At 42.1% G+C, this 26,563-nt stretch overlaps 1 protein-coding gene across 5 annotated transcripts in view; it reads left to right on the forward strand.

Moving 5' to 3' along the window:
* Positions 1-9,498: 9,498 nt before the first annotated feature.
* Positions 9,499-26,563, forward strand: part of STARD13 (StAR related lipid transfer domain containing 13) — a 585,508-nt gene continuing 568,443 nt past the window's right edge. For 2 of the 5 annotated variants that reach the window (XM_089304231.1, XM_051831808.3), the window contains exon 1: positions 9,516-9,651. The gene's annotated coding sequence lies outside the window, so the exon portion shown is untranslated. Of the gene's footprint in view, positions 9,652-10,798; positions 10,922-26,563 lie in introns of all 5 variants that reach the window. The other 3 variants (XM_070049030.2, XM_017350153.4, XM_089304232.1) reach the window with 3 other exon arrangements.

Below are 26,563 nucleotides of genomic sequence, written 5' to 3' on the forward strand. Positions count from 1 at the left end.
TACTGCCTTTGTGCGTTGATCTGCAAGTTCCACTCTGCACTCACCTGGCCAATTTGTTCTGTTTTAGAGAAGGAAGAATGGAGGTGTGGATACAACCCCTAGTAATACAGTCATTCCTTGGTATCCACAGAATCAAAGCCCACAGGTGCTCAAGTCCCTTATATAAAATAGCAAAGTATTTACATATAACTATGCACATACTCCTGTACACTTTAAATTGTCTCCAATTTACTTAGAACACTTACTGTAGTGTAAATGCTGTGTAGTTATTGTACTGGGTTGTTTATGGATTCGTGATGAGAAAAATAATCTGGGCTTGTTCTTTGCAGATCCAATTCCTCTCCCCAAATGTTTCTTTAAAAAATTTTTTTAATTTAAGTTGATTTATTTTCATTTTTTGAGAGGTTAGAGAGATAGGAGAGAGAGAAAGAAACCAGAGATCTCCCATCTGCTTGTTCCCTCCTCAACTGTGTGCAAAACCTGGGACTGGGTCAGTCAGAAATCAGGAGCCCAGAACCTAATTAGGGTATCGCATGGGATTACAGGGACCTGTCGTCTTCCAGGGTGCTCATTAACAGGAAGCTGGAAGCAGGAGCAGAGCTGGGCTTGAATCCAGGCACTCTCATGGGATGCAGGTGTCTCAAGTGGTGCCTTAAGCGCTGTGCCAGACGCTTGCCTCTCCCCTTCAACCCAAAGCTGGCTGAAACTGCAGTTGCAGAATCTGTGGATGGGGAGAGCCAGCTGTATGGATTTAAATAGTTTAATTTCCAACAGAACAATCCAGTTTGCGTAACTGTTTCTGAAGGTAGTGTGGGTGAACAAGCAAAGAGGAAGCTCCTTGCCATCCATTCCTCAGTGACCCCTCACTCTGGAAGGCCAAGTGGTGGGCGGAGGGCATGTTGACTTTTCAGGGCTTGGCATGTCTCAAGCTGGAACAGGAAAAGTTAAACTTTTTAGAAACAATTAAATCTTTCCCAGCTGTGAAAAACACTTGAGTGCTGTCCTGAGAAGAAAAAAATCTCCTCTTTTAATGAGGAGAGATGTTAACCAGGCATGTCAGCAAAGTTTCATCTTTCTTCTATGGGTGTAGTTGTTGTTATACTTAGTTCTACACCATTAGAGTCCACGGTCAAACTCCCAGGTGGAAAATACCTCTTCTCCCTGCCTCCAAAGACAGGACCTTGTAAATGGACATGCTTCCAAACTCCTTCCCCAGACTCCTTAGACCCTCCTCTCCCCTCTTGGAGCAACTCTTGCTTTGTCTCCATGGTCCCTCCATCTACCAGTGGGGTTTCCCAGGCTTACTCTAGACTCTTGTCTTATCATCGTATCTGCTTTATGAGCATGTTTGTCCAGTGGGCTTTGGGGTTCACTGCTCCCTAGACCCCAGGCCCCTGGGGGTCATCTCACTCTTCACTCAGCAGGACAGTGTGGCTAAGAAAAGGGGTCCCACAGCAAGACTACCTGGTTCATTGATCTGGAGCTGTGTGACTTGAACAAGTGACTTAACTTCCCTATAGCCCCCGTGTCTTCATGGGTATTTAATAACAGTATAAGAGTGCTTGGGCTTATTTTGAGAACTGTGTGCATAACGTTCATATAAGGTTCTGAGAACAGTAATGAATGTATTACAAATACACAGGAGTGTCGGTAGCTGTCGCTGCTGCTGTTACACCTACTACAATTCAAGACATCTACCTGAATGCCTGGCATGTGCCTTGAAATCAACATTTTTAATGCAGTTGTGAACCAGAGACTTATCTATGCTGTGACCCTTAATGCTTTCAACACCTCTGCAAAGCAGTGCTTCAGTCATCTGGTTATCCATGGCTGCCTAACAAACTCCCTGTCATTAAACTCGGCATCATTAAACACCACAACTTGATTATGCACATGGATTCTATGAGTCAGGCATTGCAATCAGCTCAGCAGGAGTGGCTATTTTTTCACCATATCTGGGGCCTCTGCTTGGGGTGATGCAAGTAGCTGAGAGCTGAAATCAACCAGAAGCTTCTTTGCTCATATATCTGGCCCCTGAGCTAGGATGGGTGCTGGATTTGGCTCGAGCTGTTGACAGGGTCACTCAAGCATTTTATACCCATTCCTCCCCTCCAGCGTGACTTGGGCTTCTTAGAGCACTTCTCAGAGCATGGCACCTGAGTTGCAAGAGGTAGAGTCCCAACAGGGCGCATCGTGGAGGAAGTATTCCAAGAGCCACGGAGGAAAGCAAGACCTTTTGTGACCTGGCAAGGGAGTCACAGAGCACTGGTGCTGCTGTGGTCGGCTGGCAGAAGCAGGCCCACCTTTCTAGATTCATGAGCAGGGTTTGTGTTGGGTGGAGTATCAGCAAACACATGGATGCTTAGAGAAATAAATTAAAGAACTTAAGAAAGAAGACACAGTCAGGAAGAGGGGAAGTTCGGATTTGAACTCAAAACTTCATGTCAGATTTGACTCTATTTTTATTTATCTTCAAACACTTTCAGTATAGGAACTAATGTCTTAATTCCAGAAATTCTCAGCTATTTTCCTTTTAAATCTTGCTTACCTACTAATTTTCTTTTCTGTTTTCAGGAGGTTGCTAATTCTCTCTTTGGCTGGATCCAGGTCAGAATTAAGACTTGCTTTTCTTACTTGTTTCAAAAATTTCCCACTGAAGCTAGAATTTCAGCAGGTTAAGCCACAGCCTGTGACTCAGGCACCCCATATGCGAACCTGTTCAAGTGTCTCTGCTCCATTTCCAAATCAGCTCCCTGGGAAAACAGCAGAGGATGGCCCAAGTGCTTGGGTCCCTGCCACCCACAAAGACTCCTATGCAGTTCAAGGCTACTGGCTTCAGCTGGGCCCAGCTCCCAGCTCTAGCCATTGTGGCCATTTGGGGAGAAAGCCAGAAGGTAGAATCAATCACTCTCTCTCTCTTTTTCTCTCTTTCCCTCTCCATCTCTCTCTGGAATTCTGCCTTTCAAATAAATAAATCTTAAAAACTTTTCCCATGAGTTCTTTTTCATATATGTTTATGTTTCAGTTCTGTTTATTTTTGGTTGTCATTTCTTGATTTTTTAAATACATTTTATTCTATTATCTCTTTCAGGATCCTCAACTCAGCTGAAGAATTTACCAGAATCACATCAGCTAGAAAGTTCTTGTCAAAATCCATCTCTCTCACATTCCTACTTCCTGCTCTGCCCTCTTAACAGATTAAGCCAGTTGACTGTGGCAGCCAGATGAGGTCATTTTAGCAATGCTCCTGAAGTAATCCTGGCCCACTGCCCATGGACCTCCCCATCCTCTTCCTGCTACCCCAGGTTTGAACATCATTGTCGCTCCCCCTCTTCATGGAGGAACGACACAGGACCCTGCGCTGTTCTTTCGTCTGCTCGGCCCTCCCCGGGTTTGCTGCTGGTTCTTCCCGGGTTGGCTACCATCGCTTCCACCTCCGTGGAAGGGCGGTTCCCCATGCCACATTCCCCACTTCCGCGGGGGAGCGGCACACCGCCGGCCGGCTCTCTCGGGGGCTGCACAGGTGTTCCTTCAGATAGATGTTCCTCTTAGATGTTCCTGGTGCATGTTGTCTCTCTCCTCCTTTATAGTCCTCCTCCGCCAATCCCAACTCGGCTGCCCACACGCCGAGTACGCTGCTCTCCTCCAATCAGGAGCAGGATCAGCTCCTGGAGGTCATCACTCAAGTTGGCAAGAGGCAGCTGCGTAGAAGCTGTTTTCTCCTCTCCCAGCGCCATATTGTGGGAGAGCAGATGCATAGAATAAGTCTTAATTCCAGTAACTCAGTCCAGTCCGAGTTGCTCCCCACAATCATCACTTTGAAATAGGGATGAAAATATACTGTGTACAGTAAGTATTGCCTTTGTATGTTTGCTGTCAATCTTGGAAGTAGCTGGAACTATACGCTATATATCGGAAATGCGGATTCTCTGGGATAATCCATAATATAACTATGTAAAATCTGAGGAGACCAATCTCATCAGCTTCACCCTTGCCATGGCCATGTAACTAGGGTATTTCTGAGCAATAGAGGAATTGTGATTCAAAAGGAGAGACTCCATAGCCCCAGCCAGGGCCAAAATGAGACGAGTGTGTTGCAGGTATAGTCTGAGACTCAGAGCTGACTCAGAAGAAAACTCAGATGGGCTCTCAATCAACAGTCCCTAGATACTGAAGGTACTTGGGCTCACTGAGCACCAAGGGGAAGAAATTTTAGGAAAAGAGAGGAAGGATATAGAAAGGGCAATGGAATGGAGGGGCCATGAGGAAAAAAGTTTAAGTAATGGGTCATCTTTTCCTAGGGGGTCTGAAAGCCAATTTTTAAGTTGATCAGTAGGAAAAAAAAGTCACTGCTTACATTTTAATGTACTCTGGATGTTAAAAAAAGATTTCCTCTGCAGAGGAACAAAAGTCAGATGGGTCTCAGAATGCTACTTATTTGCCCTGAATAACAAATACATAAATTGGGCTCAAAGTATGACAGCAATTTCTTTTTGTAGCTAATAAGCAATTTTTATGCCACGCTGATCGGTGAGACTATTCACAGGTGAAAGGCCCAGGGATGATGGTTTTGATCCCAGAGACGTTCACTACAAGTTTTAACACCAAGTTGCTTTAACACCCAGTTCCGCCGCAAGGTGGGGGATTAGCCTACTGAGCCGCGGGGCCGGCCTCATTTTGGTAAATCTTAAAGAGCATGATTTCTGGGTCATCTGGTAAGAATGTGTTTCATTTTATAAGAAACTGCCAAACGACCTGCTGCTTTTGAAACTTTCCTTTTAGACTTTATGATGTAAGGGGGTTGATTTATTTAACTACCAGTCTATTAAAATGAACTGACAATAGACAGCAGGAACAAATACTTGACCATAACGCTGCATCATCAAAGAGTGAAGAAGAAGTGAGACATCCATTCTCTGACAACAAAGGAGATAAAAGGATGTCACCGGGAACACCCTTGTGATCCTGCTCGCCCAGAGACGGCCCCACGGTGTTCCCATCCCAAGCAGTTTCCTTCCACACTGAATTGTGACTCCCTTTGACCCGTAGAAGGAGGCGGAAGTGAAACCATGACAATGCCAGGCCTGAGCCTTGGGGAGGGACGGCGACTTGTTTGGTACCTTGTGGAGCCCTGATCTGCTGTGTAAGAAGCCTGTGATGGGGAAATGACATGGAAAAGGAGAGGTCCTGAAAGTATATGGAGAGCAGAAGCCCAGCTGATGCAGGCCACTTTCCACGTGGCCCTCCAGAACCTTCCAGCCCATCAGCCCCCAGAGGACTGCAGCCTCAGCTGATTCCGTGTGAAGCAGGATGATCAGGCGAGCCCAGGCAACCTACAGAACCCTGTGATAATAAACAGATGTTTTATGCTGGTAATTTTGGGGACAGTCGGCCACGCAGCAATGGACACCAGAAATTTCCCTGTTGAAATAAATTTAACTCAGCTAAAAATTTGATTAATTTAAAATTAATCTTAAATGATTTTAAGAAGGTGGATATCCTTAGTTGTACATAAAGAACTAGTTCTGTCTGCTATTGTCTGTGGCCCCCTGAACGTCCATGGCTGTGTGTACTATGGCTGTCACTGCTGGCCATGTTGCTGTTCAGGGTTACATGAATTACCTTCACTCGCTCTGTTGCATTGGTGAGAGAGCAACATGAGACTGGAAAACAGCCAATTTATGTTAATTCTCAGCTATACACTCATTATTGACCAAAGCTTTCCCATAGATGGTCACATGAAATATAAATAAGAATGCTTACAAAGCTCATTTTATGGCAAGGTCAGTAAATATTGCAATAAGAAATGTTTGAGTGAACTTTGTACAAGCTAAAAATCCACGTTAGCATGAAATTGAAAAAAATATTAGCTGTACCTTTGAGAAAATGCAATCGTTATAGGAAGAAGCAATACATTTAAATCTAATTTTCTTCCAAAGACTTGCCTTATTATCACATTAATTTAGCTGCATATATAATATACATGCTGCCTTCCCTAGTTATTAGCATTCTGCCTATTTACTAATTCATTCAACTAATATTTACTAAGCTCTTTCCATGTGCCAGGCATGGACTCTGCTAGGTTCTAGAAATAAATAAGAAGATAAGGGGGAGGGGAGAGTAAGGGAGAGAGACCAAAAAAATCAAAATACAGTTTCACTACTGTACTAAAATGGAATAAAACTAGGGTTGCTTTATGATAAAGGCAGTATGAGAATTAAAGGAAATTTTCTGAGGATGAAAGGATTCAGACTGGAGCTGAGTTGGGAGGCATCAGAGGCCTTGCCCCCCCATCTCAGCCGTGGGTCTCTTTGTCAGAACACTTTATCCAGGGCCAGGACCAGGGCACCTCAAAAACTTTAAAAATGGATTTAAAAGCAAATTTATTTGGGGCAGAACATTTTTGAAATCCGTGCGACTTTTTTTCATAATGCACATTTTCCATAAACTTGCCAAAGGGCCCTTGCATTCGCTGAGTGCTATCTGCAGGACTCTGGCCTGGGTCCTGGGTGATTCAGTACTCCTTTCGCTCACTGAGGACAAACGTGTCACTCACAGAACAGGCTTCCCCTCCCAGGCAGAGCCTGTAGGGTGATTCAGAAAGGATCACACTCTTCTGACTTCTCAGACCCTGAAGACAGAGTTTTCTGGATTTTAGTTTTGCATCTCAACAGCAAAGGGTCTTGTTTGGTGGACTTTGGCATGCTTCTGCACCCCCCTCCACCCCCTACATCTCCAGATAATCAGACAAATCAGTAAGCCTCTCTTCCCTTCAGTTCCTGAATGCAGCTCCTTATCATAAACTCAGCGGTAGCTTTTGCTTTTACTTTCAATATTTCCATCTTGAAATAAGATGGTGACCCAGCATCTGGTTGGTTTTTGTATTCCTGGAACAATTATTCTCTTTTCTCTGCAGTGTGGGACCTCCCCACTTTTTTCACTCACAAGACTTCTAGAATGCTAAGGATGCCATGGTCTCACTCCATCCCTTTCCAAGGAAAGTTGGCCACATGAGGTCATAATGAGACCACTACCAAAAAGTAGAGGGTTGAGGTCCCCAACTGCTCCACAGATGTGGTTGTTTAGCACCCTAAAGTCAGTTCTTTATAGAAATCAATGTTGCTGGATTACTTCCTTTCTGGCAGAATGAGACTCAGTAACAAGTGGTCCAAAACTCACAAACTGGTGGTCTACTGGGGAATTGTGATCTGCAGAGCATTCATGGTGGCATTCATGGTGTTTTCTTGAATCTTTTGTGAGGTCTGTACTGCCATGGTTTGGTTATGGCTTAACTGTGTCTCCCAAGGGTTCATGTGCTGGAAGCTTGGTCCTCAGAGTGTCAGTGCTGAGAGCTGGTGGAACCTTTAAGAGGAGACGACTAAGTCATTGGGGGTTCTGTCCTCTGATGATATTGCTGTAGTGATTGTGGGACCCCACTAGTTTCCATCAGCGGGGCTATCATAAAACAATTCTTCCCCACTCTGTGGCCTACTGACATGCCACATGATCCCTTGTTTCATCTGCTCATTACACAGCAAACACTGTGATGCCAAACAAATCAAGCTTCCCAACCTTGGCCTTGCAGCCTCCAACACTGGAGGAAAATATTCTTCAAAGTACCCAGTCTCAGTTATTTTGTTATAGTAACTTAAAGCTGACTAATCTATATATATATATATATATAACATATAAGAAGTTTCATATAAAAATCTGAATTTCTAGCTTTTTTTAAAAAAGTTTTATTTTATTTGAATGGCAAACAGAGTTACAGAGAGAGGGAGAGGGAAAGAGAGAGATCCTTTATATGTTGGTTCTCTCTTCAAATGGCTGCAATGGCCTGGGGCTGGGCCAGGCCAAAACCAGGAACCTCATCTGGGTCTCCTATGTGGGTACAGGGCCCAAGGACTTGGGCCATCCTCCACTGCTGTCCCAGGCACATTACCAGGGAGCTGGATTGGAAGAGGAGCAGCCAGGGCTCAAACCAGCACCCACATAGGATGCCAGTGTTTCAGATGGTTGTTCAACCTGTCATGTCACAATGCTTGCTCCAATCTAGTTTCTTTTAAAACCTTAGAAGATCTGATATAATGCTGCTCACGTTCCAGTTGGGAATTAGCTGTTGTGGAGTGATAGCTACCCTCAGAAATACAAACACGTTTGCTACCTCATCTTAGTACATATCCAGTGAGCTCCCTTCTGAGCTCTTGTAGGCATTAGATTTCCCAATCCATGAACTAACCCGACTCCACCACTCTACAGAAAAAGAAACCGAGACTCATGGAGACCTCCAGACTTTCCTGGGCTTATAACTGGTTCATTGTACAACCAGAATCAGGTCTGGACTATTGTCTCTTTGATCTAGTTTCTTTTGTTAAACAGGATTTATTTTATGCATTTGAAAGGCAGAGTGACAGAAAGAGAGTGAGAAGGAATTCTTCCATCTGCTGGTTCACTCCCCAAATGGCCACAATGGCCAGAACTGGGCCAGACCAAACCAGAGGCTTCTTTTGGGTCTCTCACATGTGTACAGGAGCCCAAACATTTGGGGCATCTTCCACTACTTTCCCAGGCACATTAGCAAGGAGCTTGTTTGGAAATGGAGCAGCCTGGACTTGAACCAGCACCCATATGGAATGCTAGTATTGCAGACAGAAGCTTAACCTACTACACCACAGCACCGGCCTGATAGGTGCTACTTTCTACCTCCAGGTTCTGTCTTTCTTCTTCGGGCTAGCATCCCAGCAATGAGGGTAGCCCAGCTGAACACTATCAAGCTTCTTGCAAAGAGGAATCGTGGTTGATTCTTAGCCTTCTGGTTTTGCAGAGGTTTCGTTATTTTAACTTGATACTTTTCTTTTCACCAAATACCTCTTGTCTTCCCTGTGGCACATTGCAGCAGTGGATAAATGCACAGATAAGAAACAGTCAAATAGATTTCTGGTCTTTGCATATCTATGTCCTAGCAGAAGGTATGTCATGGATTTTATAACACAGAACAGTTTCGTTTTACTCTTGGTCCTGGTGGATCATAGTGAACAAACATTATCGCCTTTGTGTAATCATGATCTTCCTTCCACTAACACATCCTGCTAGTTCTAGTGGAGTAGGCACTTTTCTAAGTGCTGACATGGAGCTGTCACTATAGACCGCGCCTTCCCACTGCCTAGGAACAGTAGTCAAAGGCTAGAAGATACACCTTCCCTCTTATCTCAATGCACTGGTGGATTCTTAATAGTTTCGCTCGTTTCCAGGAAACTAATTAATGGCAATCCTAAAATCCTCTTTATTTTCAATGAATTGAGAGGGACATCTCAACAGAAGTAGGACAACTTCAGATTGGGTAGAAAGTTTTATAACCCTTCTCTTCCCCAAGAGATGCCCAGGATCTCACAAGGAGGTGCCTTGTGAGACTCACACCGAAGTCAATTTGGCACCTCTGACACAAAGAGCGTGTGCAGGCTGTGACAGCCTTTCGGGGAAGCCACTTCCCACATGTGCTCTCTGGTCTTCTCATTGGTATTCAGAAGAGGAGGCTGGTTCCTCCCAGGGAGCCGCTGCTGTGACAGCCTAGACTTCAATGCAAGAAAATAAATCCTGCAACTTTGATATACTCCTTTAAACGTAAAGACTGCTTCGGAGCGAATTGTAAAGGTAAGCAGAGCTCAGCCATAATTCTTGAACTTTGAAACTATGTGTGTAATATGAGGACTTTCTTGGAAACTCTTCCTTGCTTAATGTGAAACTTTAACAAGCTGCCTAACCTCCCGCCTTTAAGAATAACAGCTCACTGTCAAAACTACACACACAGCTCTTTTTTTTTTTTTAAAGAAAAAGAGAAAGACACTGCATAAAAAAAAGTCTTCTGTAATGAAATGGTCATGTAGATTTGTGAACTTATTTTTTAAGTGTTGAAGCGTCCACAGTGGGCTGGGTTTTCTTGCTGTTCTCAGGCAGTGTAATCTTTAAATTGTTTTAAAATGGGAACAAATTGTCTTTGTCACTTGAAAACCAGTCTCAGCATAGAATCAATCCCGTAAAGATAAAATCTCAGTGGAATTGTAACAAATGTCAGTCTAGATCTGTGGGTCTTTATCCTAACTATCCTAAATGTTGCTTGGGCACAGGAAGAGTTTGGTTAAACCCTGCTGCTACACTTGTATTGGCGCTTCTCTGACACAGGGGAAATCTGTTGGGATCAGGTGTTGGTGCCTTCAGGCCAGTTCCTTGTAATGGTGGCAAATTCAATTGAGAAGTTGGAAATTATTACAGCACGGACTAAGAGCCAGGGATTTGTCTAACATAAAACAATGGAGAACAAGTTCAACAATATGTAAGGCACTTAGTTGTCTGATGTTGTAAATGAAATCCAAGCTCTCTGTAGAAATTACAGAACCTTTTAACATCCTTATTCAAGACTGACCTGACTCCAAAGGTGGGAAATCAATGTTTTTAGCTATCTAGCTGATCTGTTTCTAAGAGGGCGTAGCTGTAGCATATGTATCTGTCCTAGTGGAAAATAAGATGTTGAATCTTCTTTTTGTACTCTGGAGACCTTAAAAGAGAAAGTGTAGACTATAACGACGCGGTTTTTATTTTCTTAAATCTCGGTGCACCTGTTCCTACTCTCCTACTTTACCTTTGTCAGACACGCAGGGGCTAAATGAGAGGTAATCTCAAGTGGCCCCTGAGATCGCCAAACCTCCTTTCATGTACCTCACCTGAGAGCACCAATCTGCCCCGCCCCCCTCCACCCAAAGCAGACACAGGCTTTCTCAATTGCTTTTCTCTCCGGTGACAGCACTTCATGTTTATATAGAAGTCCCCAGTGCACACTCCTGCAACGTGGGTTCCCTCTTTGTACAGACTGAGAAGACGAACTCCAGAGGACGCTCTACCTAAAGTCTGAAGGCCAACAGTTGGGGTAGGGGACGCACACTTAACCCAGAACCTGTCTTCCTTCACTTTCCAGGACCAGGCTGCCTCACCTGACCCCAGGTAGTCTCATGGGCCTGTGTTTTGCTGCACACTGCTAAGAGGCTGCACAGAGTTAAGCGACACACTCGTCCACTCTAAGGATTTGAATGTTAGCTTCCTTTGGCCTAGATTTGGGGAAGAAAATGTTCCCACCAGGCACACATTCAGGAATGTGGGGGTCCCTGGAACTGAGTGGCTGTCTGAAGATTTTTCTCCCTCTCTTGTTGGCCTGCTTCTTAGTAGTGTCAGCTTACATTTTTTTTAATGGCTCAAGCAGAAAGCTGAGGGTTCCTAAGAAGGCAAAGCTGGGGCTGTTTACTTTGTGCACTGAGGACACCCAGGGTGTAGGCGCTGAAGGAGAGCAGTGAGCTTGGGCTTGCATTCCAATGCACCATTGCCTCCCTGGAAGAGTTATTTTTAACTTGACAACATTTCTACACATCTGCAATCCAAATACCCTGTACGTGAGAATAAATATTTAAGAAATGTGTTAGTTTCATTAACCAGACACATCAGAGCCATTCTCAGGCATTTCTTTTCTTGATCTAATAAAAGAAGAAGAAGGAAAAGGGGGGGGGGGGTGTGCAAAAGTGAAATATATTGCCTATGTCAGTTCAGGAAAAATTGCCTAATCAATTTTCTCCAGAAAATGTCTCGAGATTTCTTTTACCAAAGCTAGCATCTTCTCTACTGAAAGGGTCAATTGGGTTCTTGTGTTTTGCATCTGGGTCAGCCTGCTCCCAGAAAGACTACTTGGGAGCCAGTCCCCAAAAGGTAGCCAAAGGCACCAGAATCATTCAACCTAGGAATAAAGGTTCTGTCTGGTTTAACAACCAAAATCTCGTGAAATCACTACCATTAAATAACTCACGGTTAAAGCCTGTCATTTATCTCTAGAGATAGCTTTCTTTGTTTTTGATATTTTAATTTTTTGATTGAATAAATGACTGACTAAGGAAACTGCTGAAATTTATTATGATTTCATGTTCCATTTGAAGAATCCTTCAATCTATGAGTTTCCACTGATTACTTAAGTGTGTAACTGTATGTGAACAACATAAGATATATAATTATTCTATAAATAAATCCCAAGGCAGCAGGTGCTATTATATTAAAAGTTAGTAATCCTCTTACAGATAAGATGGAAAATAATTTAGATATTCTGTTTTATACAATGTGGTATATTAGGTAAAACCATGAAAAGTGTGATCTGCCATCCACATGCCTGGTAGTAGCACTAACAAGACTCACAAACAATTTAGGGGCAATTTAGAGGAACTTCTTGTAACCCTTGTACACTTTCCTTCTTAAATGGTTATATCTGTAGACCATGAGCAGGGCCAAGCTACACTTACAGTCCCTGGAATTGCACTGATTTTAAAAAATAATAGTAATACCAGTAAGATGGGTCAAGGGAAAGATAACATTGGGAAATCTATAGGGAGAGAAGATGTTAAAAGAATGTATTGTTTTTGAATTGATTCTGTGGAGATGCCAGAGAATAGAGAAGTTGAGCAATTTCCTTGAGAATCAGCATGAAATATTGAGGATAAATGCTTGGACAGCATTTAACTTATTGTGTCAGCATTTATTTTCAAATAGGGAGCTGTTCCACATTGGTGTCTTTAGATCACTTTGAGAGGAACTTATGCATACTGTAAATGTTTCTCAAAATGGCAAGATTCTAAAATGAGTCATTCAAGGAGTGATTTGCAGACATCCCAAAGAGCTACCCATGGATCTCTAGACTCCAGTAAAGATCCACCAAGTAGGAAATTGTCATAATGGTCACATTGTTTTTCTTTATAGTACTGTCATCTAGTAATGTATAGCCTGTTACTTAGCCAAAAGTAACTTGGTCAAACAAATTGGTCATCACAATAAATTGGTCAAAAGTAAATGTCTCCCATCATTAAATATTCAAGTATGTGTCACAAAACAGCTTTATAACACTCTATGTTTAAATATTATCTTTTAATTTTCAGAACTTTTATGTTTATCATCATGTTTATAACACTCTGTTTAAACATTATCTTATAATTTTCAGAACTTTTATGTTTATCATCATTTATACTAAATTCACCCTCAAACCATTTGCAGTGCAGAAGCTTCTCGATTTGATGTAATCTCGTCTGTCAATTTCGGCTTTGATTGCCTGTGCTTCTGGAGCCTTTTCCAAGAAGTCTTTGCCTATGCCAATGTCTTACAGAGTTTCCCCATTGTCCTCTAATAATTTGATGGTGTCAGGATATAGGTTTAGGTCTTTGATACATTTTGAGTGGATTTTTGTGTGATGTGTAAGGCAGGGATCTTGTTTCATGCTTCATACTTCTGCATGTGCAGATTCAGTTTTCCCAGGACCATTTGTTGAAGAGACTGTCCTTGCTCCAGGAATTGATTTTAGCTCATTTGTCAAATATAAGTTAGCTGTAGATGTGTGATTAATTTCTGGAGTTTCTATTCTGTTCCATTGGTCTATCAGTCTGGTTTGGTTTGGTTTGGTTTCTGTTGTTTGTTTTGTTTTGTTTTTTGCTGGTACCAGGTTATTTTGATTATAACTGCCCTGAAGTATGTCTTAAAATCTGGTATTGTGATGCCTACACCTTTGTATTTGTTGTATTAGATTGCTTTAGCTTTGTGGAGTCTCCTGTGATTCCATATGAATTTCAACATCATTTTTCCTAGACCTGAGAAGAATATCCTTGATGTTTTGATTGGAATCACATTGAATCTGTAAATTGCTTTCTGTAGTATGACATTTTGATGATACTGATTCTACCAATCCATGGAAGATTTGTCCATTTTTTATGCCTTCTTCTATTTCTTTCTTTAATGTTTTGTAATTTTCATTGTAGAGATCTTTGATGTATGTGGTAAAATTTATTCCAAGGTATTTAAGTTTTTTGTAGCTATTGTGAATGGGATTGATCTTAGAAGTTCTTTATCAGCCATCTCATATGCTTTTATTGTGATCTCTTACCATATGATATTTGGAGACTAGCATAATATTTTGAATAAATCCAACAATCATTGGACATTGCATTCTTCTAATTAATTGCTGAATTTTTATATTTTTTTCAATTATTCTACATTATCTTTTTGTCCAAATTGATTTTTGTTGAATTGCTTTTAGCAAAATTGAAGCTGGCCAAATTAGTGAGAAACAATAGGAAAAGCAATAAACAAAATCACTTGAACTTTAGTGGGGCATTTTGTAAATCATTCATAGCATTGTTGGAGACAGGATTAAGAAACATGGTCCAAGAAAAAGCAATTACGCAGATTAATAATTGGTTGACGGGCATATTTAAACAGGGCTTACTAGAACTTGAGAGAGGGAAATGACTTATCAAAACTCTATTATTCATCCTTTCTCAAGAAGTACTTCTATCAGTGTCTTGGATTAATGAATGCTTAACAAATTTATGGATAGAAAGCCAAAAAGAATAATATGTTCATGTGTTAACAGTATAAGAATCCAAACAGATCTTAACAGGTTAGAATAATAAACTAGATAGGTCTACACCTATATAACAGTGATTAAATATAAGGTTATTTGTTTTGATTTATTGGCATGAGTATACTAGTCCTCCCTGGAAGAATCTGTGTTTGTGAAATAAGACTTTAGGATTTTATTGGAAAGCAAATTCCATATGGCATATCCAAAGCAGACAATGTGTTATCCTCCGTATGTGCATCAAACCAATTATTAATCTGCCTAATTGCATTAACTTGGCCCATATTTCTTAATCTTGTCTACAGTGATACCATGAAGGATTCACTGAACGCTCCACAAAAGTTTAGTGTGAACTTTGGTGACATTATTAAAAATGTAGAGAGTAGTGTAAGGATATCCACTATGCTAAATCTTGTGCTACCACAACCCCATCCCTCATAAGACTTTCTTTGCTTGTTAGTTCACGTGTCATCCTTGGCTACCCTGCAGAACAAATGATTAGCTAATCCGAATGATTATTCCAAGACTTACCACTCCAAAATTTCTTCTTATTTCAATGTTATAAAGGCATCTGTGGGCTGATATGGAAGGTAGTAGATTACAGGAGCAATCTTCAAATCTATACAAAGCATAAAGAATAATGATTATATTTTTATATCAGAGTATGATTGGATGGTCAGGGTCTTTCAGGGAGAAGGCTTCGTGATATATGCATATATATATATATGGCATGTGTGTATGTGTGAATATATATTAATTATATATATATATGAGAATATGTATTATGGCAGTGAGCATGGGCAGGCTTCCAGATCGAGTGGAACAAGCTGTGCAGGTGGACAAAGACCATCTGAGATCTTGGAGATGGTGTGCTACACATTAGCTGAGAGCAGACACCAGAGACTTGAGAAAGCAGGAGCACACTCTGATGGGCTTAATGACTCAGAAGGAAGGGATGCAAACCATCCACAGAACTGTATATGTACTGAATAGAGGTGTCTGCATTCCTTTTTATTTGTTTCTACAAGGGTTCATTTCTTATGCCTCTATTCCTTTGCTCCTGTTTGCATCTGCTCATTACTGGCTGGAGACTTGAGTTTTTAGATTCTGCAAGTGATTCTCAGCAGGGAATCAGCAGGGTCTGATTTCCATTGCTCTTATTTTTTTTTTTATCTTTTTTTTAAGGTTCATTTATTTATTTATTTGAAAGAGTTACAGAGAGAGGAGGAGAGACGGAGAGAGAGAGAGAGAGCAAGCTTCTATCCACTGTTTCATTCCTCAGATGGCTGCAATGGCCAGAGCCAGCAGCTTCATCCAGGTCTCCCACCTGGGTGGCAGGGGTCCAAACACTTGGGCCATTTTCCTCTTCTTTTCCCAAACCAGTAACAGGCAGCTGGATTGAAAGTGGAGCAACTGGGACTCGAACTGGTGCTCATTTAAGATGCCAGCATTGCAGGCAGCAGTTTTACCCACTAGTCTACAGTACCTGACCCCATTCTTTTTTTTCTTTTTTTAAGATTTATTTTTATTTATTTGAAAGGCAGATTGACAGAGAGAGGTAGCGACAGAGAGAAAAGGTTGGAGCTGAACCAAGCTGAAGGCAGGGACCAGGAATTCCATCTGGGTCCAACTACCTGAACTATCATCGTCTGCTTTCCCTGGCACATTAGCAGAGAGCTACCTCAGAAGCTGAACTGCTGGAACTCAAACTGGCACTTGGATACAGAATCCAGCTTCACACGTAGTGGCTAAACTCACTGCACCACAGTGCCACCCAGATTTCCACTGTTGTTAATTTGGTATAATTGGAAATAAAGCAATTCATAGGTATGACTTAGAGTCAACTTAGGATAAAATTCAGGCCCTGTCACTCGCCTGCTTTGAGAAGTGCATATCTCAGTCTATTTTTCCATGGGTAAAAATAGAGATGATAATAACAGTATTAACTATTAGGGTTGTCTTGAGAATTAAATAAAACAATGTATGGTGAACTACATAGCACAATGGCTGGATCATTCAATGACAATTTTACTTGTAATCATTGCTATTTTTTTAATTTTTTTAATTTTTAATTAGCTTTCAACAGATTCAATATAGTTCATAGATACAATTCTAAGAATATAATGATAATCCCTTCTTCCCTCCCTCTCTTCCTCCCTCCCTCCCCCTCTTGTACTCCCTCCTTCCTTCCCTCTCCTTATCTTTCTTTTTTTAGTTCTTGAGATAACATCTTTTAAATTCACATTACAGTATTTTTAACTAGCTGCTATTAACCCTCTACACCCCCTAAGGCTGAGCCAACATTGCTATAAAGTAGAACATGACCTTCAGGCTAGGTACAATTATGAGGATTAATTATTGCTGTAATAAAAGGTAACATCCAGGCAGCTTCAACAAAATAAGGTAGTCTGAAGAAAGACAAAGGACTCTGGGGTACACCAAAAGGTTCATGAAAAAAATGGAATCAAACTAAGTTTATTTTGGTTCAAAACACAGTCCATGTGTAGCTTTCTCACACTGCCCATTTCCCATGAGCTCTCTGAAGACTCTTCATGGCAATAAGTATCACTTCCTCACTCACAGTGTCCAAAAACTTATTCCCTTTCATTTCCTCCCAGAACCCACCACCTGGAGCATAAACTCCTGGACCCATGGGAGCCCGATCTTATTCCTGGGAGGTTCTGTCACTACTGCACAGACAGAAGTCCTTTTTTCCCCATAGAGTTTTAAGAGAATAGAATAACAAGCCCCTATGTACTTATAATCCAGCTTGCACAATAACGGACAGTCTCATCCATGCTCTTCTATAACACCCACCACCAGAATTCTTGTTAAGCAAACCCAAGACATCATTCACTTATCTATAAGTATTTCAGTTTGTACCTCTAATAAAAGACCAGGAAATTTGTTTATTTGAAAAGCAGAGAGCAGGAGACAGATATACACAGAGAGCTCACATCCTCCACTGGTTCACACCCCAAATGCCCAAAATAGCTAGGGGTTGGGCTGGAGCCGAAGCTGGAGTCAGGAACCCAATCCAGGTCTCCCGTGTTGCAGGAAACTAACTACTTGAGCCATCACCTGCTGCTACCCAGTGTATTCGTTAGCAGAAAACTGAAGCTGGGAGCCAGAGGTGGGAATTGAACCCAGGCGCTACAATGTGGGACAGGAGCATGTTAACCATCAATCTCACTGCCTGCTCCTGGGACTTGGATTCAGCACTTTGGTTTTTCCTCAGGCTCCATTTTTTTTTATGGATATTTGAAACAACTATACCCAAAGTACTTCAATGCGACAATTATTCAGAATCCAGTAAAATAAAAAATGTGTAATAGATTGCATGGTAAATATTTTTATCAATGCATGGTTTTTGAAGCCCTTTTCATGTTTTTACATCTCTGAACTTGGGATGCATTTTATAACAGATGGCAAGTGATAATTTAACTGACTTTTTTCTTTCTTAGAGATACATAATCTAATGGTGCATCCCACAGAGGATGGTGTCTTAGAAACGAAGAAATGCAACTGAGGGAAAGCTAAATGGACACGTACAAGTGCACACGCGCACACACACACATGCACGTACACACACACACGTAAAACTGTCTCCTTAACTGCCCGCAAACCTCTCTGCACTAACAAGAAAATGACATAAATGTCAAGCAAAGTAGAGAGAGCAAAGTAGGTGATTTTGAACACAACAGGGTGTAGCCCGAAGAGTCTACAAAGGGAGTAAAAACCACTTGGGCATTTTATCCCAAAGGACACAGAAGCACACCTTCCTGGTAGATGGAGAATGAAGCTTGAAATTCTCCAGATCTAGCTGCCTCCGGTGCAGCAGCTCACTAGGCTAATCCTCCGCCTGCAGCGCCGGCACACCGGGTCCTAGTTCCAGTCAGGGCACCGGTCCTGTCCCGATTGCTCCTCTTCCTGTCCAGCTCTTTGCTGTGGAGAGATGGGCAAGTGGAGGATGGCCTAAGTCCTTGGGCCCTGCATCCGCATGGGAGACCAGGATAAGTACCTGGTTCCTGGCTTCGGATCAGCGTGGTGCGCCGGCCACGGTGGCCATTGTGGGGTGAACCAGCGGAAAAGGAAGACCTTTCTCTCTGTCTCTCCCTCTCTCTCACTGTCCACACTGCCTGTCAAAAAAAAAAAAAAAAAAAAAAAGATCTAGCTGCCTCTCCCTTAGTAAGGCTTGCATTGTCAAGTCCTCCCATCCTTATCATCACTGTTGTCCTTGCCTATCTCTCAAGCTTTCAGAAGCCTTTAGATGGAGGAACAGAAGTGGCACAGTGTGGTAGATGTGATCAGAGAGGGAAGGAGCCTCAAGGGGTGTGGTGGCCCCAGGGGGCCTGGACCCACACTATTTCATCAGATGAGGAACAACAGGTGGCATTTATGCAACTTCACCATTCCCAAATGCATCTTTTGGTCATTTATAGAACTGCATGTTAAAGAAGGATGTTTAAAGTCCAATGGGATGAGGAGGATCTGGGACCAGCCAGAGTGATGGAACAGCCCACTGAGGACTCCCTGGATCTCACTTTCCTTGTCCTGAACAACAGCAGCCTCACAGGCTCATGGTTATCCTAGGTGTAAGCCCTCATGACTTCAGTGTGACTGGAGTTGTTTTTAAGATAATTCACTTATGTGGCCAGCACCGGGGCTCACTTGGTTACTCTTCCGCCTGAGGGGCCGGCATTCCATATGGGCACCAGGTTCTAGTCCCAGTTGCTCCTCTTCCAGTCTGGCTCTCTGCTGTGGCCCGGGAAGGCGGTGGAGGATGGACCAAGTGCCTATGCCCTGCACCCGCATGGGAGACCTGGAAGAAGCACCTGGCCCCTGGCTTTGGATCAGCCCAGCGCCGGCCATAGCAGCCATTTTGGGGGGTGAACCAATGGAAGGAAGACCTTTCTCTCTGTCTCTCTCTCTCTCACTGTCTATAACTCTGTCAAATAAATTTTTTAAAAAAGATAATTCATTTATTTATCTAAGCAGCAGAGTGACCTGGGAGCAGGGAGCAGGATTGATTTTCCTTCTGCTGGTTCACTTCCCAAATGCCTGCAATAGCCAGTTCTTAGCCATGCTGAAACCAGGAACTCCATCGTGGTAGGGACCCAAATAATTGGACCATCTTCTGCTGATTTCCTAGGAACAGTAGTAGGAAGCTGGGTTGGAAGTGGAATACCCGGGACTCCAACTAGTGCTCCAATATGAGATACAGGCATCACGAGCAATGGCTTAACCTGCTGTGTCCTATGTTTTTTTTTTAAACTCCTTTGTTTACTGCTGTATCTCCAGTCCCTAAAGTAGTGTCTGATACTAATCAACAGATGCTGAAGGGATAAAGAAACAGATGGATCAATTTTAGTTCCCAAACACTAGGACCAGTAGTGAGAGGAGAGACTCTACTTTCAGTACCTGCATATGATCTACACATATCTACCAAACACTGTCAAGATTGAACACACACTGTTTCCCAAGTAAATGCCTTCCTATTTGTCAAATGTACACAGATTCTACTGGGGTTAATAATACATTTGCAAACCATCTAATTAATCTAATGTAGCACTTTGTGAAACTCTGTGACAATATGAACAGACATTATATAGCACTTAGTTTTTCAAACAATTAAAGCTCTTTAAATATATTAGCCAACTTAATCTTCACAACACTCCATGCAGCAGATACTTTAATTCTCCCTATTTTTGCATAGGAGAACATTGAGGAAATGAAGGTGAAAGGGTGGAGTTGGCATTCGAACCCAAGCTCCCTGGCTGGAGTCCTGCTTTCAACTGTAGTGCTGTGCTGAAGTCACCAAGGAGTCTCCTTGCTACCTCAGTGTAGTAATTTTTTAAAGATTTATTTATTTATTTGAAAGAGTTACACAGAGAGAATGAGACAGAGAGAGAGAGAGAGAGAGAGATGTCTTCCATCTGCTGGTTCACTCCCCAATTGGCCACAATTGCCAGAGCTGCGCTGATCCAAAGCCATGAGCCAGGAGCTTCCTCTGGGTCTCCCATGTGGGTGCAGGGGCCCAAGGACTTGGGCCATCTTCTACTGCTTTCCCAGGCCATAGCAGAGAGCTGGATCAGAAGTGGAGCAGCCAGGACTAGAACCGGCACACATATGGGATGCCAGCTCTGCAGGCGGCAGCTTGACTCGCCATGCCACAGCGCCGGCCCCAGTGTAGTAATTGTTTAAATGATCTCTTGGATCACTTCCTCTCTACAGTAAATGCTGATCAATATATTAGTAACACTCAAGCAGCAGTGCAAAATGAATTTGGAGAAATCGTCACCATTTCTCCTGAAATCCATTGAGCCAACCTGAAGATATCTTCCCTGTTGAAATTAGGAACCATGTCAAGCCCTTCCCAGCAGTTCTATGAGAAGCCCTTGAGTCAAAGGAATGTTTGGTCTACTCTCACTTCATCAGCCGCTTTTCTTCCTTCAGAGGCAAGTCTGAAGTTGTTTTATGTGTTGGTTTATTCCAGGTCCCAGCGGTCAAGTGCAGAGTCCTTTGACACATTCAGCCTAAAGCTTGCACTGAACAAACCTAATGTCATTGACTTATGACCTTGCCCCTTGGGACTCTCATTAACCCAAAGTTATGGCACCGAACAGACTGTTGGAGAGAGTCAGAACTTGGAATTCATTTTATTTTAAGCTTAATGGGTCCCTGTTCTCTCATTTCAGATCAGTCTTTTCTCAATGGCTGCTTCTGAAAGCCAGAAAGCTTTCAGTTGGTTAAACATTAGTGTGCCACATCGTGGAAAGAAAAATAGGAAAGCCAGAATAAAGAAGTACTTCCTCCAGTCAGAGGAAAAATTCTAGGTAGTAATTACTTCATTGTCTGAAATAATCCTATTAGGCATTGCCTTTCTATCAAAGTTAACCAGTACAAAGGAGCTGACAGGAGAAGGGAGCTGCTGGAATGAAACAATGAACTTGGGTTAGGTTGGACCTAAATTCCTATTCAGGCTCTTGCCTCTTAGAGAGGAATTCTAAGTACAGGTACAAACACAACCTACAAAGTGATAAAGTTTATTCAAAAGCTGAGGGAAACATGCACACACACATTACCCAAGCACTTGGGCCATCCTCCACTGCTTTCCTGGGCCACAGCAGAGAGCTGGCCTGGAAGAGGAGCAACCGGGACAGAATCTGGCACCCCGATCGGGACTAGAACCCACGGTGCCAGCGCTGCAGGCAGAGGATTAACCTAGTGTGCTGCGGCGCCAGCCACGTGAGATTTCTTTAAGGTGAGAAAGAGCCATGTTAAATTCCATCATATGCAACAGGCTGTGAGTATCTTAAAGGGAATTTTCAGCAAATCCAAGGACAGTCCTCTTTCTACTATTTTAATATGATTCATCCCAAACTAAATATATTTTGTATAGCTATTAGTTAATATGACAAAGGCATCTCCCTATGTTTTTGAAGTTCACCATAATATTAATTTTCTGACTGCATACTATTCATTTTTCAACAACAGATATGCCCTAGCAACTAAATATTCAGTTAAATTGCAGCATTTTTATTTCTTAAAATGATCCTTCAACTTTTTTGTCTATAAAATATCTTGGATCATTTACTGAAACTACTTCAAAGATTTCTATCATTGAAGGCAATAGTACTGTATAATAGAAATTTATTTTCTAGAAAGTTTGCATCAATTCAAACTATCAGTAATGAATGAAACTAAACATATCACCTTACTCTTACCAACATGGGGTTTGATAACACTTGCAAAACTTTATTAAATTTATACAAAAAACAATGTATTGCTTTAACTTGTATCTCTGTTTACTGCTATTGAGATCTCTGCTTTTATGTCCTCAATAAAAACTCATCCAGGTCTGTGTTGCTTCAGGTCCTTAACAAACACTTGATTTACAGCCCTATTAAGACAGAGAAATGCGAAGGCAGAGCAAAAGTACTTGATTTGTCAAGAGTCCTAGAGCAAATGAGGGGTATACTGGGCCCTTGCCAGCCACATGCTTCACTTGGACTTCCAAGCTCCTCTGGTCAAGGCTGGTTAGGAAAAGAGTATTCAGGTTTCCCAACAGTATCTGGCCAGCATCCCTGGGGTCTTTTAATTGCAGCACTTTCAAGAGAAAGCACACTGTCATTTCATTTGAATGCATGCTATTGAGTATCAACATCTAATCAAATTAACAGAAGTGTAATAACTGTACTGATTGGGAAACTCTGATAGATAGTTTTCAGGTTATACAAAAAATAAATTACTTAATGCTGAGGTATATGTGAGCCTATGTCTACATTAGGACAGCATCACACTTTTTTCCTTTCTGGGAGTCATGCCCTCATACCCTTCTCCATCCTTCTCCCATGTGGCTCCCTACATACAGAGGTACACTCCTCCCTGCCCAGTCACTGCCCATCCTACAATTTTCAGGACTATCAAGAGTAGTTGATTCTGTTTTCATTAGTTAATGACCCTAACCATGAGATCTCTTTAAGTAACCTTCCTGAAAGAAATCCAGGGAATGGGGTTTACAGAAAAAATATAAACACTCAGTTAAATGTGAATTTCAGATAAACAAGTTTTTAGTAGAAGTTTCTATCTCAGATATCACCTGGAAACCACTTGTACACAGTATTTTATTTGCCTAAAATTCAAGTGTAAACAGGTGGCCCCTATTTTCCTTTGTTAGATTTGACAAGCCTACCAAGCAGGCAACACTCTCCAGAAACAGCACAGATTAAGCAGTTATTTAATGTCCTTCCTCCCTGGCCAGGCAGTGAGAACCACTACCAGGTGTTGCTATCAAAGAAAGCAAACACGCATCACCAAGGGCCAACACCTGGTCAGCATCAACCAGCGAAGGCACAAGGAAAACAAGGCACAAGGAAAACAAGTCGGACAAATCATAAGATCCGGAATCTTCCCATCATGGAATTATGATGAGACATGTTTTAACAACTGGAGAAATTTTAACAATTAGGGAAGCTTCAACGCTGGTAATCTCTGCTTAATCAATGAGAAACTGTGAGAACTAGTACAGATAATAATAACTGTATTTCAAAACCAGAAAATTTTGCTCAATGTCCTGGCATAAAGAAATGTGAATTCAGTTCAGAAAAGCTGCACAAGTACAAATCAGCTAAAATAAAAATAGCAGCTCTCCTTGGGTTGGGGCCTACCAACTATGGCTTCCTGGGCACACAGCAGAGCTGAACCAACCACACCCACTACCTGGCCTCCACTCACCTCCCTCATAGTTCACCTGAGGACCTCTCAACTTTTCAAATTCTCTGTTCAAACAAGGCGCTGGCATCTCTGGAATTCACAGATTGTTATCAAAGAACAGCATGTGAAACCACATCAGCTATGACTTAAAACCGATGAGCAACCAAGATTTAAGTATTTTATTTTGGTTATTCACATGATTTCCCAGTACGTAGCCTGCACAATGTTTGGTTTAATCACAAAATGATATGGCTTGTGGCAGGATGGGAGGCAGAGAGAAACTCAGTTTGGTTACTTAGCCCAGAATGTCATCCTTGTAGAGAAAAAAAAGAAAAAAACAGCTGCAACTGATGCCTGAAATATAGATTTTGAAACATGGGTTTCCCCCAAAATATGAGCCTACTGATTTCACTTCCATGCTCAATTAAAGAAGACATGTGATCTGCCTCTAATTCCATCACAACAAACACATTTGCCTTTGTATCCCTGGTATCTTCAGTAGGTGAAACATGACTGGGATGGAGTAGAAGGTACGTTCAGAGAAAGATACCTCAGGCTGAGTCAGAAACTGCCCCCAAATTGTCAGTGAATAAACAAAAGTTAACTCATTTGAGAGGGAGAGAGAGAGAGAGAGAGAGACGGAGATCTCCCATCTGCTGATTCACTCCTCAAGGGCCTGCAATAGCCCAGGCTTGGCCAGGATTAAGCCAGGAATCCTGAACTCAATCCAGGTCTCCCACATGGGAGGCAGGGGTGCAAGGTTTTAAGGCATCACCTGCTGCCTACCAGAATGTGCATTAGCAGGAAGCTGGATTCAGAAGCAGAACCAGGACTTGAACTCGGGTACTCTGATACAGGACGTCAGCATCCCGAGTGGCATCTTAACCACTGGGTCAAATGCCTGCGCTGATGTAATTTAAATAATTCCTTAGCCTATGTCCCTCGTAAGCTGCCCATTCAGGTCTGCATGGCTGGTGTGGTATGGAAGCACAGACTTGGCTTGACCAGACCTGATCATTTTGGAAATGCTCATAATTTGACTTTTTTTAAAATGAGAAATCCAGATATTTTAATTTCAAAAGTGTTTATTAGTCAAACAAAACCATGGAAATTTAACCCCATATATTAAGATTGTAAGAGGTTTGCAAAAATGTTAGGTAGCTTTTAGGCTGATCTTTTTTTTTTTTTTCTGCCATTCTTCTTTTTTTCCATTCCTTCCCTACTGCCTTCCTTCCTTCTTTCCATAAAGAATTACCAAGCAGCCACTACCTCCAGGGGGCTTGGTCTACAGCAGGGAAAAGCCAGCTATATCACATTGGGGTTTAGATTCTGGCTGGGCAGGAGCGGGGAGAGGCAATAAGTAGAATAATTGTTTAGAATACATAGTGGCAATTGCTGTGGAGAAAACCAAAGGCAAAAGTAGATAAGGAGTAGGGGGCCATGTTGCTCACTCAAATAGATGGGGGTGGAGTGGGAGGAGAAGAGTAAGTGCAAAGGCAGGAGTGAGGCTGATGAGGATAAAGAATGCTCGGCAGCATTAACTTGCTTCAATTTTTCTTTGTTAGGAACCTCTCCTTCTAATTCTTTCCCCTACTTTATGCATATTCTTGCAAATCTCTCAACAGGGTTAGCAACAGCATTTCCCTCAATACTTCAGGCCTGTAGTACCACTAGAGCAGTTCTGGGAATCAGCTCCTGAACCCTCTTCTGGATGAGTCTATCCTGTGCACCTGTGGAAATGCACCAACAGTTTGCATTTGTGGAGCAATTCATTTATTAAATGTCTACTATGTTCCAGTTATTATATGAAATGCTCAGAAATCAAAGACAAAAAAGACACAGGGGTTGCCCCTTAAAAAGCATGCATCTAATCTTAAAAAAACAAAAATAAACATCTATTGATGTAATGTATGTTCAATAATAACATATTTGTATTACAGGAATACAAAGAATGGGATGATGGCTCTTACCTGGGGAGATTGGAGCTGGATTGGGGGCCGGCACCACGGCTCACTAGCCTAATCCTCCACCTGCGGCACCGGCACCCCGGGTTCTAGTCCTGGTTGGGGCGCCGGATTCTGTCCCGATTGCTCCTCTTCCAGTCCAGCTCTCTGCTGTGGCTCATCCGGGCACCGGAGGATGGTCCAAGTGCTTGAGCCCTGCACCCACCTGGGAGACCAGGAGGAAGCATCTGACTCTTGGTTTCGGATTGGCGCAGTGTGCCGGCTGTAGCGGCCATTTGGGGGGTGAACCAACAGAAAATGAAGACCTTTCTCTCGCTCTCTCTCTTTCTGTCTAACTCTGCCTGTCAAAAAATAAATAAATAAATAAAAAAGAGCTGGATTGGATTGACAGGGAAGAGATTACAAATATCTTAATTTGAAATCGAATTAAGGATTTACAAAGTCACCATTTATTAAAACTTGCATGTCAATACATTTCTATAACATCTTAGCCTCTGGATGGGTGCATCCAAATTGCTCATGAAAAAGATGCCATCAATTCTTGCTAATAAGTGTACTTTTTCTTTGAAAGAACTGTTGATTATTTCAGCTCTGATTTCAGCTCAGATAGAGTGGGGATGTTTCCTCTATTTGACCATTATCAATATGCATTGAACATTCTTGTATGAACACATATTGTCTTTTCTATATCTAGGTAGGAAAGGAATTGCTTGATCATATGGTAACTCTGTGTGTAACTGTTCAAGGAAGCCAAACTGTGTATCCAAAATTGCTATCCCATTTCTTCATTATTGTCTGTCTTTTTAGTTATGTCCATTCTAGTGGCTGTGAAGTGATTTCTAATTATGATTTGCATCTCTCTAATGACTACCGTTGTCGGGCAACTTTTCATGGACATGGTGCTTATTTGTATATCTTCTTCAGGAAAGTCTATTCAAATATTTAGCCCATT

The sequence above is a fragment of the Oryctolagus cuniculus genome, chromosome 9 (genome assembly GCF_051225735.1).
Source record: "Oryctolagus cuniculus isolate XC-2025 breed Fujian yellow rabbit chromosome 9, ASM5122573v1, whole genome shotgun sequence".
In the NCBI taxonomy this organism is placed as follows: domain Eukaryota; kingdom Metazoa; phylum Chordata; class Mammalia; order Lagomorpha; family Leporidae; genus Oryctolagus; species Oryctolagus cuniculus.